Source organism: Marmota marmota, unplaced genomic scaffold, assembly GCF_001458135.2.
Source record: "Marmota marmota marmota unplaced genomic scaffold, marMar, whole genome shotgun sequence".
In the NCBI taxonomy this organism is placed as follows: domain Eukaryota; kingdom Metazoa; phylum Chordata; class Mammalia; order Rodentia; family Sciuridae; genus Marmota; species Marmota marmota.
The window spans coordinates 10,089,123-10,105,836 of NW_026000093.1; the positions used below are offsets into that span (position 1 = coordinate 10,089,123).

The window sequence follows — 16,714 nt, forward strand, 5'->3', positions numbered from 1 at the left end:
GGACATTCGTGTTCTTGCAAGTTTGGGACTTTTTTTTAACAAGGCTGCTGTTAACATTTTCTTACAAGTCTATGTGTGGAACCTGTGTGTCTAAATTCTCTTGGGTTTATGCCTAGGAGTAGAACTGCTGGATCATATGGTAAACATTTGTTTTAGTAGATGAGTAACTGCCAAATGGTGTTTCAGTATGAGAATCCCTTGTAAATACTTGGAATTTTCAGACTTTAAATTCATTCATTCTAGTTGTAATGGTATCTAAATGCAATGGTATGTAAATAAATCCTCACTAAGGATTTATTTTACTTTTTTTCCTGACTAATTATGTTGAAAATCTCATTCTGTGCTTGCATGGTGTTTATTTTCCTTGTTAAAAATGTGTATCGAAATCTTATTTCCCCCCACCTTAACATGGTTGTTTGACACTGAGTTTTACTGTTATTAGTGACTTTATATAAAGACATATAAGGAACCTATCATTGTCCCTTTGTGTCTGTGGGGTATTGGTTTCGGGAATACCCTTGGATACAAAAATCTGAGCATGCTCAGATCCCTTATATAAAATTGCACAGTATTTACATGGAAACTATGCACATCTTCTCATAATTTGAAATCATTTCTAGGTGACTTTTAATATTGGTATGCTGTAAATATTATTTAAGTAGTTTTTAATACTGTCTTGGTTTAGATCTGTACACATTCAGTAAAGATGCAAATTTATTTCCTGAATATTTTTGATCTGCGGTTGGTTGCATCTACAGATGGGAAATCTGCAAATTTTTCATCATGACTGAATTTAATTGCTTTCATAGTTTTAAGAAAGAAATCATCCTTAATGGATATAGTGTTTCCTGAGCTGTTTTTGCTTTGAGGGGCAGGTGTAGAGGGGTTCTTCTGTCACCCACTGGCCTGTTTTAGCTTGTCTGACCTTGCTTCCTTACTTCTACTCCTTAATTCATTGGAATCTGTCAATTCATAGTCCCTGGGAAAACCACCTGTGGATTTATTAACTACAGCCTCTCTTGAACACACCCTCCCACGTGCACACTCATCCCACACAAACTAGAGCCACTGGGAGGTCCTCCCCGGCCGTCCTCATTCATGAATCTGCAGAGGGCAGTGCACCCTCTCTTGCTGTTTGGATCCCGCATACCAGCACTGTGCCGTATAAATAATGGAGTAGTCAAGTACCCATGATAGTAAACTCCTTACTGCGAAATCGAGTGCCTTGAGTGAGTTCCAGTTTTACAGAATACAGGTCCTGTCTGATGTGATGGATCTAATACTAAGTCATTTTGAAATTCTTAGTTTAAAAACTGCTTTGACTATAGAATAACTTCTTTTGCTTCATACCTGTCGGTAAAATTTAGTGAAAAATGGATTGTAGAAAACTTATTTTGATTTGACTGTAAATAAGAGAGGAAAATTGTGTTTTTTAGAGTAACCGTATCTATGTTAGACAGCCTAGGAGTATTCCAGTTTATTTCAAATTCCTCATGGGCCTTAATCACTTATTAAGCTTTATCAGTGGAGTGAAAGATACAGTCTGCTCTCGAAAATTTTAAAAAGTGGTTTATATTGAGATAAAGTTGAGTTGACTCATCTAATGATGTTTGTGCTGGGTAAAATAATTTTTTGTTGTTTTATGTTAAAATAGGTGAAAAATTTAACTTATTATTTCCATAAATAACTTCTAGTTATTTATGGAAATAAAAGATCAGCTATGACCTAATAGAGCACAGAATTTAGTTGCTTTCATAGTTCTTAGAAAGAGATCATCCTTAATGGATATTTGTTTCCTGAGTTGTTTTTCCTTTGTGGGGCAGGTGTAGAAGGGTTCAATAGAATCTAGGAAATCATGTGACAGTACTTCACCACTCTGGGGTTTCATTTCTTCATCTGTGAAATTAACCAGCTGGAGTAACCATAAGGTTCCTAAGTCTTAAGCATATTTGCTTTGAATTATTTTTATTAGGAATGGTTTTAGTTTCACATGACAATTTTGAAGATAAATCCAAACTTGAATTTCTTCATTTGTAGTATTTTTCCCATTGCAATCATAATTGCATAATTTTTCTAGCTCTTCATTACTTTCCCTCGTAAAAAACGTGAGAAAGAAAAGGCAAAAATAATGACAAAGATTAAAAAGAATTTTTGATTCAAGTTTTGTTCAAAACAAAATACTGGTTGCAAAATATTTCAGTATAAAAACATTTTCTTTGTTTTGGTGGGCCACAGTGAATTTAAATGGGCTTAAACATACATAAAATGCTGCTAGGGGCTGGGGTTGTAGCTCAGTGGCAGAGCACTTGCCTAGAGTGTGTGAGGCACTGGATTCGATCCTCAATACCACATAAATAAATAAAATAAAGGCATGCTGTCCATCTACAACTATACAAAAAATTTTTTAAGAATGCTGCTAAAGTAGTATTAAATTATATGATCCTTTTTTAGTTAGACTTAAATTGCATATCCAGAAGCAACCAAAAAAGAGACATGGAACTCGGTGTCTCTATTTCAGTTTTAATCTAATACTAGATATGATTCTGTGTCATTGTTGAGCATTGTTAGGCAATGGAACGCAAAGTAAGGATGTGTTTTGAAAGTTTTATGGGTGAAGAGTGGGAAGTATTAGCCAGGCTTTCTGTCTTATTTCTCTGAAGCTATAAAAAAATCTAGGTCAAGATTTCCATCCTTACTAATACACTTCAGACGTGCCATTCATTACACATGGCTCCAGAGCGGAATTAATGATGATTGGGAATCTGGCCTAGATCTGAATGAAGTGGTTCTTAGCCATCATCTGTCACAGTCCCAAGCATGTCCTTAAAAATATTTTTCTACTGGTTACTCCTCTAACCGTGCAAAATATACAGTGAATCTCAATAAAGAAGATATCTATTGCAGCCAGAACATTTTCCTTCCCTGTCTGCTAGCTCCCACTTTCAAGTAAACAAAGATTCAGTCATTCGCGCTGATGGCATCCAACAAAAGCAGATGCGAGAGAGGAGAAGGCAGTGGAAATCTCCACCACAGTCTTTTTCTCTGAGTTGCCAGATGTCCAGATAACATCACTTTCATGATTCCGCCAAGTGTCTCCGAATACAGTTAACAGCAGTTACACATCCAACAGACCGGGGAAGGGACGTTCCTCAAGGTGCCTCTGTTTCTCCTGTCCTTTGTAAAAATGGAGCTGTGTTCTTTCTGGGTCCTTGACATGCTTGCTCAGTGTACATTTTTTTCCCCTTTCTGAAAACAAAATATTGTGTATTCAAAATTTGGGGTGGCATAGCCTTCTAAATCTGTCCTCCATGCAGGAAGAAAGCAGCCCAAGGACAAGCAGGATTGTGTTCCTGTTTGTGAGCTGAGGTCAGGATTGCATTTGGAGGGCAGAACAGCTCCAGTACTTGTCTCGTAATATTTTCTTCTTTGGCAACATGAATCAAGTTCCTAAAGTACAAATCTCTGTTCCCTCCCTCAATTTTGCTGTGGTTTGTCAGGAGGCTTCATTTCCTGCCTGATTCTATGGGCTGGGAGGGCTGACAAGTTTGGTTGGGGCATGTTGGGATTGGAAGGATGCAGAGCCAGGGTCTTTGGGCTGAAGCAATCCACTGTCTCTCCTCTGGGCTGTTTTCCGTTCAGTACACAAAGAAAGCCTATCCCATAGTTGATTTTTGTTTTCTTCTGGAACCAATTTAAAGTTTACTAGACCAGCTAAATTAGAAAAGGGCTTTGAACCCAACTTTTCCCTCGTTGTATTAGGAAACCTACTGTTATTCCATGAAAATCGGTTTCCTTTTAATGCTACTTTTAAATCACTTTTATTCTTCAGCATAATTTTTAATCCATGTTGATTTCCTTTTAGAAATCCCTGATTTGGACATCCAGAGCACCATTCCTGTTTTTTTCTGAGTCTTGAATTGGAAGCTACCAGGACTCTCTAAGACTCGAAAGTGATATAAAAGGTAATTCACTTTTTAAAAAGTTATCAAATTCATGTGTAAATATGATCAAGTAAACATAACACTATGTTTTTTTGATAGTCTTCCCAATTTTTTTTGCCTTTTCCATTTTGATTGACTTTTCCTTCCCTTTTTTTCTATCTCCTGACCTCCTTCCCTCTGCTTCACTCCCTTCTTTCCATATTCATTCAGCACACATTTGTGAAGTCTGTGCCGGGCCACACACACTTGACCCCTTGCACGCTGGCAGGCATGGGCAAGATTGGCAGAAATTGCCTCTGTGAACACAGTTGTCCTCATTCCTGTGTCTGCTGGGGGGACAGTGCTGCTGCCATTGGTCTGGTTGAGAGGCTTGTCCCAGCACCTGTCCTCTTGCCCCCACTATCCCTGTTGGCCATCAGATATATACTCCCCCCCCCAATTGAGTTTGCCTGGGTATTTGACTGCAGTGACTTTTTGAGAATTCTGAACCCTCTTTCTGTTTATATTTAAATTTTGAGTGTTAGAATCAAAATTACTGAAGGGATTAGTAAAGCAGCTACAGTGTACTGTTTCCCAACTAGTGAAAATGGGACTATTCCCACTGGACACGAAACCAGGTATTTTTTTCCAAACACTAACATATGTTGCAAAAAAATTAATTGTTGCAGATATAGAACAGAGAACATCACTATCTACTTGAAAGCCAGTTCCCAGAGAAAGTATTGATTATAGATTTATGTGTATATACCTTAATTACTGTTCTCTTCGTGCATATATAGTATTAATAAACAAGTTTGGACTACAATGAATGCTTTTATCCTATGAGTGACAAATATTTGGAATAAAGGTAATTTCACAGTTTTTGCTAAATATTGTGCCTTATTCTTTTTTCTTTTTTTTGACCCTTGCTAGCTTAAATGGTAATTTTGGGGAGTTTTGGGCCACTGACTTGGGTTATTTTGACTGTGTATTTTTTTATTTTTTTTTTACAGCTGTCCTTTATCTGCTGTTTTACTTTCCAAGGTTTCAGTTACCTATGGTCATCATCTGCATTTGGAAAATAGTAAATGGAAAATTCTAGAAGTAAACCATTCAAAAGTTTTAAATCATGCGCCATTCTGAGGGAAACTTGAACACATGAACTGTGTTACTGTAACAGTTGATTTCTGATAACTGAGAAGGCTACGAAGGGACTGACAGTACATCTGTGATGGACAAAGGGATGGTTCACCTCTGGGAAGGGATAGTGGGTCAGTGCAAGATGTCACACTCCACTCAAAATGGCTTTCCAGTGATTAACAGAGAAGTGGTCGACAGTAGCCTAACCCTATATCACAGAGCCCACTCATTCACCTTGCTTCATTGTGTCATCTCATATCATCATAAGAGAGGGGAATTATGTACAATAAGAAAAAGAGAGAGAGACCAACCATACATATGTAACTTTTATTAATATATTGCTATAACTGTTCTATTTTTTATTAGTTGTTGTAAAACTCTTGCTGTGTCTAATTTATAGGTTCAGACTTTATCACAGGTACGTGTGTATAGGAAAAAGCATGGCGTGAATAGGGTTCTCTACTCTCTTTAGGTTCAGAATTCCTCTGGGAATTCCTCTGGGGGCCTGGAAACATCTTTCCTACAGATAAGGGGGACTACTGTCATCAGCTCACATGGAGGGTGCCGACTTCCCCTTGCACCAATGCATTCCTTGTTCCAGGGCTCCCCAGAGAACCTGGACTTGGGGGTTGCCCAGTCACAGTGAGCATCTTTGTCCTGGGTGCTGGGCAGGAGGGGTGAGCTGCCCAGCTGTGGTGCCTCCACTCCCACGCTGCTCTGGAGTTGCTGGTTTCACTCCTCGCAGGGCTTCTGTCTGTCCTTAGGTCAGCCGTGTAGGTTAGCCAAGCGATTGCCAGCACAGTGGTTTCCTTCTGTAGCAACTGCCTCCTTTTTTAATATTTATATGACAGTAGAGTGCATTTGAACCTATTATACATGCAAGAAGTATAGTTTACTCTAATCAGGATCCCATTCCTGTGGTTATACGTGATGTGGAGATTCCCTGTGGTGTATTCATATATGAACATAAGAAGGTCATGTCTGATTCATTCTGCTGTCTCTCCTATTTCTAATCCTGTTCCTGTCCCATTCCTACTCCCCCCATTCTCCTTTGTCTAATCCAATGATCGTCTACCCTGACCTCTACTCCATCCTGGGAGAAGAAGTGTCATCTCCCTTCTTCTTCTTCTTTTTTTAAAAAATTATTCATTTTTTAAAAAAACCTTAAATTTATTTATTTATTTTTATGTGGTGCTGAGGCTCAAACCCAGTGCCTCGCACGTGCTAGGCGAGCGCTGTACCGCTGAGCCACAATCCCAACCCCACACCTCTCTTCTTTTATTCAACCTCCATCTTTTCTTCCTTTTAGCTTTTATTAACCTCCTCATATGCCCTTATAATTGATCCCTTCATCACACGGTTTCCCCCAGCACACCCAGAAAGAGTGTTGTCCTGGTTTCAGAATTTCATGTTTGTCTGGGTCCCTGCTCTTTCCCCTCCTGAGGCAGCGTCTGCCTTCACCAGCTTAGCTACCACGGACCTACTATGGTCCAAGTACAGACTTGTCCTTAGTAACCAAGTGACAGATGACTGTTGAGTGGACATGAGAGCTCTTTATTCTGGGATACTCACACTTCAGCCAGTCAGAAGCATTGTCCTTTGGTTCAGTTTTCCAGGGACCATTGAGCCGTGCCAGTTTTGAGGCAGGACTTTTGTTTTCCTTTGGTGAGTTTCTTCAGGGAAACCTGGGGGAGGGTGTCCCAGCCAGATATATCAATTGACTTGTGGGTTGAGGTCTGGCTCTGCCCAGACCAACCCTGACCCTTGGCCATCTGCAGTCGCAGCTCTTCTCATAGATGGGACTGAGGAGCCACAGTTCTTACCATAGTGGATGAGAGTGTGGGCTCTGGTGTTGAGGAGGACCTGGGTTAGCGCCCAAGCTTTGTCATAACACATGTGGCCCTGGGAAGGGTTTTGACTCTCTGTTCCCCAGTCTTTCATCAGTCTAATCAGGATAATAACAGTGCTCATATCACAGGATTCTTGTGAGAACAAAGTGAGTTAGTTGCTCCATGGCCTGGCGCATGGGAAATGTTTACTCTAGTTTGAGAATTTCTAATCTGAAAATCTAAAATGCTCCAAAATCTGAAACTTTTTGAGCACTGATGTGATGCCAACAAGTGAAAAAATTCTGTACCTAAACTTATGTTACAGGCACAAGCAGGCACACTAAAAATATTGTACAAGATTACCTGCAGGCTATGTGTGTAAGGTGTATATGAAACATAAATGAGTTTCATGTTTAGACTTGAGTCCCATCCCCAAGATATCTCATTATGTAAAGCAGATAGACCAAGAAACAAAACAAGAACCCCACATCCAAAATCCTTCTGGGTCCAAGTATTTCTGATAAGGGATACTCAACCTGTACATGTTTGTAGTTTTTGTTACTATGATCTTCTACAGGACAGATGATAAAGCCTACTTTGTAAATGTCACTCTGAGCAATGAATGAGTTGGTGCGTACAGAATACCTTGTATCAGGCATAAAGTGCACACTATAGAAATGGGAGCTCTCTTTGATAATGGTAAAATAATAATAGCTTCATTAGAACACGTGTTCATAGGACAGATATTGTGACCCTGAATGCTGGCTAATATCTAAAAGTATTAGAGAAGAATGGCTACACATTCAGTAATCTCATCATTAGTTTATTAAATTATTGTCTATTTTGTTTGCAAGTGTTTATTCATAAAAGTTTTGATTGTGATTGACTTGGAGTGAATAGTCAAGTTACATACTCATGAAATCCTTTTATTCTTACAAATTCCCATATTTTAAATATAAAAGAAAACATATTCTTGGGTTTTTATGAAATTTTAAAACCAACTAAATAAATACAGATCTTGAGTAACATTAGACTACATGATCCTACACATCTTTGCTTATACTACATATGTGTAATTATTTTGGTCTGATTAGATGATATCTTTGTTCTTCTTAAATGTTAAGTATACTAAAGTATTATCCCCATTATAAGGTTGTTCCAAAACTTCTAAGAAGGGAAGCGAACTGAAACCTAATGACATTCGAATCTACTATACCTAAATTAAATGAGGCTTATTTAAAAACGTTGGCATTCTTTCCTCTGTCTTTGAACCAGAAACACATTTGAGTCCTTGGCGTATTAGGGAATTTTCTCACCACTTGTTTCACACATTTGCTTTTTGTCATTTGAAGCAAATGACATTACATGTCTTAAAAATGTCTTTTAGGGCTGGAGATATAGCTCAGAAGTAAAGTATGCTTAGCATATATGCAACCCTGGGTTCAATCCTCAGGACCACCAAGAAAAAAAATCTTTTAAAGAAAAGAGTATAAAATTCTATAATTCCCTGTGAGTCACCTTAGCAAGTGAATATGTCCAAGCCTTTCTGGTAGTGGAGACCTGTCTTGTTATCAGTGCCCTGTGTCTGGCATCGGGCTTGTGGAGTGCTGAGCAGATGGGAACTGAATTGAAATCACAGCAAGGGAATTGGGCAAGTGAAAACCCATTTGCTAGAATGCTGAGAACATGATGAGTTTTCAAATTTGCCTTTAGTATTACTGCGATAACAGTTTAAACCACAAAGAAAGACATTGCAGGCAAGCACCCTGTGTTGGTGAATGCAGTTAGCCTAGTTCTTTGTTGTATCCTGTTTAGGACTCTGATGGGCTGGAGTCCCTGCTTTCCTTCTGCCTTCTCTGCCTGCTCCCCTCCTTCCTTCTTTTGCCCCCTTAACCTCCCTCCTGCTTTCTTATAATTGAAACCTTAAACAAAGAACCCTGCTCTTGCAGTGCTTCAGTGGCATGAGCCTCTTCAGAGGAGGTCCTGATAAAATTCCACCTCAACAGCATCCAGCCTTGAGTCATGAGGCCACTCTCCCATGTTTCTGCTATTGTTGTGGCTTGTATTCTGGAAGGCCCCTTACATGTCCTGCAGGGGAGGCTGTAGTCAGCCACTCTGGGAGTCCAGGGTGGCACATCTCTACTACAGACTTCAGTCTACTACTCTGAGTGGTTTCATCAGTGCCTTTGCTACATCTTCTCTCAGCTAATTGGGGAAGAATTCATTCTGCCTCTATTAGCATCACTAAATTCTGGCAGAGAATAGTATTGTGGTTGAATTTCTGCAAGTCTGTTTGCATTGCACAGGAAAGGACTAGGCTTAGCCAGGGCTTTTCTGGTCTGTTTGAAATCAAGATTTATAATCTTACTTGATAGTGCTCATTCCTCATGGTGGAAACCTAAAACTGAGCTTGCTAAGATGTGTTCTTTTTCCCCAACAGGAGACACCAGCCCCTATTTGTTATGATTTTATGAAATAAATTTTCACAACTTTAAAATGTGTACTTTATTACATGACTGCAGACAGGTTATGGTTTGTTCTGAGATTCAGCCAGTAAGAACAATATGGCTAACTTCTGAAAATCTGTAGAAGTGCCAGGTAAAAGTTCCTGCAAACCAGGGAGTAGTTGAGTTGCTGCTGGGATTGGAGTAGATTAACCAGAAGGACGCTCACCCCGGCACACTCCCATAAGTAACCTTTGATTTCAGTTCTCATTAAGTTTGTCTCCTTATTTGTTTTTTGGTATTGATCTGACCTGAGTTTCATCAAAGAGCAGACTATGTAAGCATGAATACATTTTAATAGGTAGTAGGACACAGTTCTTAAAATCCTTCAAATGCTAAGAATTTAAATTATTTTCTCTTCAAGTGCTAAGTGCACTACTTTTTTGAATTTCTGTAATACAAATATTGATTTTCAAGACTGAGTTTTTCTGATTGATATCCAGTCTTACTTTCATTACTGTGATCCCCCCTCCCCCCTTATCCACAGGAAACCTGTTCTAAGATGCCCAGTGGATGCCTGAAGTAGCGAATAGTAAGGAACCCTATATTTACTATGTATGTATGTATGTGTGTGTATATATATATATATAGATAGATAGATAGATAGAGAGAGAGAGAGAGAGATAATCTGTCTACCTCTGATGGAGTTTAATTTATAAACTGGGTATTCTAAGAGATTTACAACAATAATATAATAGAACAATTACACCAATACACTGTAATGAAAGTTTGCACTTTGGGGCCATTTTTAAGTAAAAAAGGGTTACTTGAATATAAGCATTGTGATACCCTGACAGTCCATCTGATAACTGAGACAACTTCTAAATGATAAAAATGAGTGACAATAGGTGGGTAGTGTATACAACATGTATACGCTGGGCAAAGGGAAGATTCACTTCCCAGGTGGAATGGAGCAGGATGGCATGAGATTTCATTTCACTACTCTGAATGGCATGCAGTTTAAAACTTAGGGATAGCTTATTTCTAGAATTTTCCATTTATATTTTCAGACCATGGTTGATTATTGGTAATTGAAATTGTGTAAAGTAAAATCACAAATAAAGGAGGACTACTGTATGATTATTGTTAACCTTATTTCACAGTTTGGTTGAAGGAGAAAAACAGCTGATGATATGTTTTGATTTTTCAGGGTTTTGAGGCCATTGAATTTTTAATAGGCCTTTCATATATTAATGGCATGAAGGTACAAGTATGTTAAATTTTTAAAAATATAGTCTATAATCTAGGCTGATTAACCTTCTACAAATCCTGCTGTGTATCATGAATGAAATCTTACATGGAATTCTTTTTTAAAAAACATACCTTCATTTTTTTTTCCGGATGTTTGTACACAAATGTATAATTTTGCTTGTCTTTTTCAAAAAGAAATGCTTTTATTTTACTGATTTAAAATGTTTTCAATTTAAGTTGTACACGTCAGTCGTAATGATCAAGTTCTGTTTTAACAAGGAATATTCTTTGCAATCTGTTCAATTTTTTAGTGGTGTCTCCTTTCAGTGAGTACTGTCCTTGGCTAGATTTTCTGACTTGTTTCCTCAGTTAATTAGAATTGGAAAACAGAATTGTCGTCAGGGCCACCAGACCTCCCTGTCTTGATTTTTCCCTCTGTCCCTCTACCCACTGCAGTGTGCATTTCATCTCAGGCTGCTCTTCTTTCTTTGGAGCCTGTCAGCTGAGCAGATTGGCATCACCACAGCATGACTGAGGCGGGGACTGTCTGGGGCACGGCAGACCAAATGAATTCTAGATTGTTCTGCTGAGTAGCTTGCCCAATTTTTGTGTCTTAACCTTCAAAAGGTACTCCTTGGAGGATAATTGCACATGTTGAAAAATCATGCCAGCCTTGTCTCCCTGAGTGATTGATTGCTGGTGACACAGAAATGCATTGTAGCATCTTCACTTAAATATTAAATCTTGGGTGTTAGTCACTTTGGATCAGGTAACAAAGCTGCCATCTTTTCTGGCCATCAGCCCTGGGACCATTGTCAATGACTGCTTGCTCTCTGCTCAGAGCTGCCATATTTTGCATATAGAGATGTTCCAGATTTAACACAAATGCCTTGATTTTACAGTAGAGAAAATTGAGATCATTTTGTAGTTGTCTTTTTTTAACATCTTTATAAGAATGCAGCAAGGATAACTTTTTCTACATTTATTCCTTTAAAATTTTTTATTGATGTATTACGATTATACGTAATAGTGAGATTTGTTGTTACATATTCATACATGCATACTACATAACGAGATAATTTGGTTAATTTCATTCCCTAGTACCCTCCCTCCTCCCTCCTTCCTCCTGGTTCCCTTCCTCTATTTTACTGGTATTCTTAGTATAGGAATTCTTCATGCAATGAATGTAGCTATGAAAAGTAACAAATGCATCAAATCATATTAGAAGTGATCAGCCCTTATATTACCCATAATGGTAGGAAATAGATTTGCTTCATCCAGATGCACACAGAGCTTGGCTTTCAGGAGTTTTCTAAAGAGCCATGTGTTTGTGTTTGCCCATCCTGTGGCTCACATAACTGATATACTGGATATCTGCATCACCATGCTGAGAAGACATGGCTCTTATATTTGAGAAGCTTATAGGTAATCTGCTGAAGTTACTGTCTAATCTTATAGTTCTATAAATTTAGCATTCAACTGGGATAACTGGGATTTTTTTTTAATATTTATTTGAACAGAAAGCCCCTGAGGGTGTTGTTTTAGTCAGCTTTTTTGCTGCTGTGGCGAAAAAAAGCTGACCAGAACAACTGTAGAGGAGGAAAAGTTTATTTAAGGGCTCATAGTTTCAGAGGTCTCAGTCCATATACAGCCAGCTACATTCCCCAGGGGCTCCAGGTGAGGCAGAACATCATGGAGGAAGAGTGTGACAGAGGGAAGCAGCTCACATGGTGATCAGAAAGCAGAGAGAGAGAGAGAGTCTCCACTCTCCAGATGCAAAATATATACCCCATAGCAAGCTCCCAATGAACCACTTTCTCTAGCCACACCCCACCTGCCTCCAGTTATCACTCATTACCTCAGGGATTATTTCACTGATTAGGTTAAGGCTATAACACAATAATTTCTTCTCTAAACCTTCTTGTATTGAGCTTTTGGGGGAACATCACATCTAAACCATAACAGGAGCCTTGGAGAGCATGTGGGAATTGCCAGAGCCTTTGAAATGGCATTCCTGTGGGTTGTCCCGCGATCTTATGGGGGCAGTTCTGCTTGGTGATGGCTACTTTGCTTGAGATGAGGTTGGGGTGACCTGGCTGGGCTGCCTCTCCTGGGCCATCCTCATTCTGAGAGTCTTCTTGTATTTGGGTTCTGCTAACAATGTAAAGAGCTATTTTAGATCAGCCTGAGTCTGACACAAACATAGAGTCCCATTGCCTAAGTGATATAATTTTCAGTCCACACTGGACGAGGCCGAGGCACCCTGAAGCACCCTAGGGTTGTAGCCAAGGCCCAGAAAGTCTTTGTCTGTTCTCTTTTCCTTACCTTTGAATTTCTCCTCACCGATGCAGAGATAGTCTTATCATTGTGGATCCACTGACTTTACATAATCTTGAAATTTTATTCCTTCTTACTTCTCTCACAATTAAATATAATATTCATTTAGTAAGTTATTTGTTTTAATAGCCAGGCTAGGTGCCAGACCTGTTTGGAGGGTTGAAAGTGCTGCAGGGATTTCAGAGCTGTGTTTCTGGTCTGACCTCTGATGGTGGCTTGGGTCTCCAGAGGGAGGGCGTCTCCTCCTTTGAAGGTCACCTTGAAGGTCACCTCCTCGACATATTTTATATATCCACTCCAGCTCTCCTTGGTTAAACCTGTCTGCCCTCTTTGTTTATTTTTGTGCAAAATATTTACCTTTTCCTGCTTTGCACAAATAATTATGTTCCCAAAACAAATTTGTCTGCATTTTGTGGCTATTTATTGGACACAGACAAGCAAAAATAGCTTGCTCTAAATACTCCATTTTGCTGATATGTGAAGTATAATCATGAAGAGGGGATGGTGATGGTGGCCCTGGGAACACTGGGCTTGTGTGCAAGGCAGCAACTCTCTGAGAGGATGATTTATGGCTCTTGGACTATTGTCATCTTGTCACTATCACAACTATAGAGACCAGGTGCTCCTGGATGGTGTCCTCCTAGATTTGTCCTGGAAGAAGAGGGAATCCAAAATCTACTACCAGTGACCATCCAACAAATTACAAAGACTGCCTACACCAGATGCTTTTAGTTGTAGGGAATATGCTTGCTTCCATGAAATTCCAGAAGCATGTTCTTCTCCCTTTACAAATGCTTATATTAGAAACTTTAAAACTAGTTTTTAACTTGAAAACCCAGAGACTTATGTTAAGTGGAAAATGAATTACAAGAAGGCAGCACCAACATTTTTTTTTCTTTTTTTAAAAACTCGGTTTTTAATGAAGCCGAAAATGTGTACTTAGGATACTTTTTCTTTCTGTGCTACCCTTATTTCAACAACGTTGTCGGCATATGTTGGTTTATTGCTCAAATAAATTGTAGCAATGAATGCACCTGTGGGTTTTTTCCCCCTTTGAAGTGCATTTAGAAAGAGGAATATCTTAAACGCTCAGGCACAGCAAGGTAACATAACCACATGAATGCAAGTTGAGAGGAAGTGTTCATTCCAATGAGAAAATTTACCACTCTGTTAATCTAAAATGTGAAGACATTTCCTATTTTTTCCCTAAAGTCCACATTTATCCAAATTTGAAACACCCTATCATTCTTATGTATCATCAGTGGGTGGTCCTTTCAATTAATTGGTGGTAGTGTTTCAGCCAACATGTTAGCAAATGTTCTCTGTCTCCCCCTCCCACATTTTAATTTGTCATTATTCTGTGGCTTCTGCCTGTTTGGGTAAGCCCCAGTCTGAGAAAATCACAGCAGATGGGAGTCTTGTTGCCAGGTAGGGAAAATGATGAGGGTATCATTCTGGATGTTGAAATTCATTCACTATGGAAGCCACCAGCTGCCATCAGCCTGAACTTGATGTTTTGTGCTGTACTAGTTGGCACAGGAAGATTTGGGGTGAGCAGCATTTCCAGCTGTTAATCAATTAGTATGTCAGGACTTTTCCTAAACTAGCATATGTGTCTCCATTCCCTTGGTTTTAACTATAGGACTTGGTAATCCTACAGTCACCTGTCCACTGGAAGGTTGACAGACAGCTAACTTAAGCAGCTCAGGAAGCAGTACTAAGAATTGAAATTGTTTTCTTTGTCTCACCTGGAGCCTCTGGGGAATGGAGCTGGCTGCATATGGACTGAGACCTCTGAAACTGAGGTCTTGTATGAAATTAGCAGGAGTCTAGCTTGACTTTTCAGTGGGATGTGGTCTTATGTTGTGTCAACTCCCCAAGCCTCAGTTTCCTACAATTTGCTAGGGAGAGGCTGGTATGGTTTATTTGCTTCCATCAGACATCATTTTTGATTTGACTTTTATAATCAGGCCCCTAAGTTAGAACAAATAATGCTATTGGACTGAAAACTCCGGTTTCTTCTTTTCAGAGAATGCATACCGTATCTAATGAACTGTATTAATTGCATTTATGATAAAGAAATTCTAAAATCACAGATGTTAATTAATTTTAAAAATAGAACATATGAATGTTTATTAAGCTGTTGAGATCCAGGGCTGGGAGTGCTTCTTCCTGATCTTTCTGGCTCAACCCAATAATAATGAGAATTGGGGGTGCAGTGTCAGCATCATGCAGAGATGATATTGTGGCACCTGTTTGCCCTGTGGCTGCTCTTTGCACAGATTGTCTTATGAAGCGTATCTGTTTGTAATCCAGTCAAACCTCTCGTTTACCTGTGTGGATTTTACTGTTGCCCAGTGAGATCATCCCATCTCATTTCTTAAGAGAGGAATTAGCTGGGCAATTGATTTTAAGAGGCAGTGTGCACCGTTTGGGTACAACCAAACAATGTGTGCGCTGCCGTCTTGTGGGTACACTGCACTTTTCTAGAATGCTAAGTGTGGGTCTGAGAGAAGCTTGAATTGTTGCATACATATATTTACTTTTTTCTTTTTCTTTCTTTTTATTTTATTTATTTTTTTTTAGAAAACATATTTCCTGTGTCTGTTATTCTGTTTTCTATTAACTAAAAACTAATATCTGCATCAAAACCAATTAACAAATTTCTTGGGATCCTTGTATAAGATTGGAATAGATAAAAAAAAAAAAAAAAAAAAAAGCATCTGCCAGTTAACAGGCAGGGACTATTTCTGATTTCTAGCTGTCCCACTTCATGCTGTGGAAATGGCCCTGGTCCCCTCCAGCCCAGGAAACATTGCATCTTCATAACACATTCTTCTCCCCTGGGGCACCAGGAACCCGGCACTGTTTGCACTTCAGTGAATGAGATGATGTTCTGAGGTATGAGAGCAGTGCACCGGGGATTGGCTGATATTTAAAGAACATAAATGATAGCAGTTGCACCCCACCAGGACAGGATGCAAGAGCCTCTGGACACTTACTCCCTTCTGGGACTGAAGTCGAGTCTATGGCTGATTTTCTATGATGGAGTTGTTTGCCCTAGTAATCACTATTACAAGGTCATATTCTAGCTGTTTTCTATGTATTATCTCATTTCATCCAGCACAACAGTGCTGAATTAGGTATTCTTGTTATTCTCACTTTATAGATGAAAAAACTGAATCTTAGGGAGGGTAAACCAGTATGCCCAATATCACACAGGTACTAAATTGTGACAGGACTTGGATCCAGTTGTCTTGGCTCTAGGATTCTCTTTCTTTACTGCTCTGATATACTTCCTGTCTCTCTGAAAAATTAATATAATATTACCTGATTCTTTTGCATGTGTTTTGATTGGGTGAATAGACATTTGTCCTATTATGGGAGGTGTTTGAACCAATGAATGTCAGTACTGTTTCTCTGGTACTTACATGTGTTTGGGGGTCTTGCATAAAACTTCTTGTCTGTGCTTCTTGGGAATTACTTCTTTTTTTGTTGTTTTTCAGGCAAGGTAGTAGTCTTTTTCTTTTTTTAATATTTTGTTTTTAGTTGTAGATGGACACAATACCTCATTTTTACGTGGTGCTGAGGATCGAACCCAGTGCCTCACCTGTGCCAGGCAAGTTTTCACAGTTGCAACAGAGCAATCAAATAAATATCTGTACTGATTTCTAATGATAGGTAGACATTAGTTGGCCAGACCATAGACTATTCTCAACAAAATAATCAGCTTAGTAGTTTTACAAATCATAGACTTCCACAATAAAATAATAGAAGCCAATTTTAGATATTT

General features: G+C 39.0%; 1 protein-coding gene across 7 annotated transcripts in view; it reads left to right on the forward strand.

Annotated features, from left to right (window-relative positions):
* The first annotated feature begins 3,304 nt into the window (after positions 1 to 3,304).
* Fam110b (family with sequence similarity 110 member B) overlaps positions 3,305 to 16,714 on the forward strand; it is a 135,018-nt gene continuing 121,608 nt past the window's right edge. For 3 of the 7 annotated variants that reach the window (XM_048782929.1, XM_048782928.1, XM_015485809.2), the window contains exon 1: positions 3,842 to 3,962. The gene's annotated coding sequence lies outside the window, so the exon portion shown is untranslated. Of the gene's footprint in view, positions 3,963 to 10,549; positions 10,598 to 16,714 lie in introns of those variants that run through there. The other 4 variants (XR_007340544.1, XR_007340543.1, XR_007340545.1 and 1 more) reach the window with 4 other exon arrangements.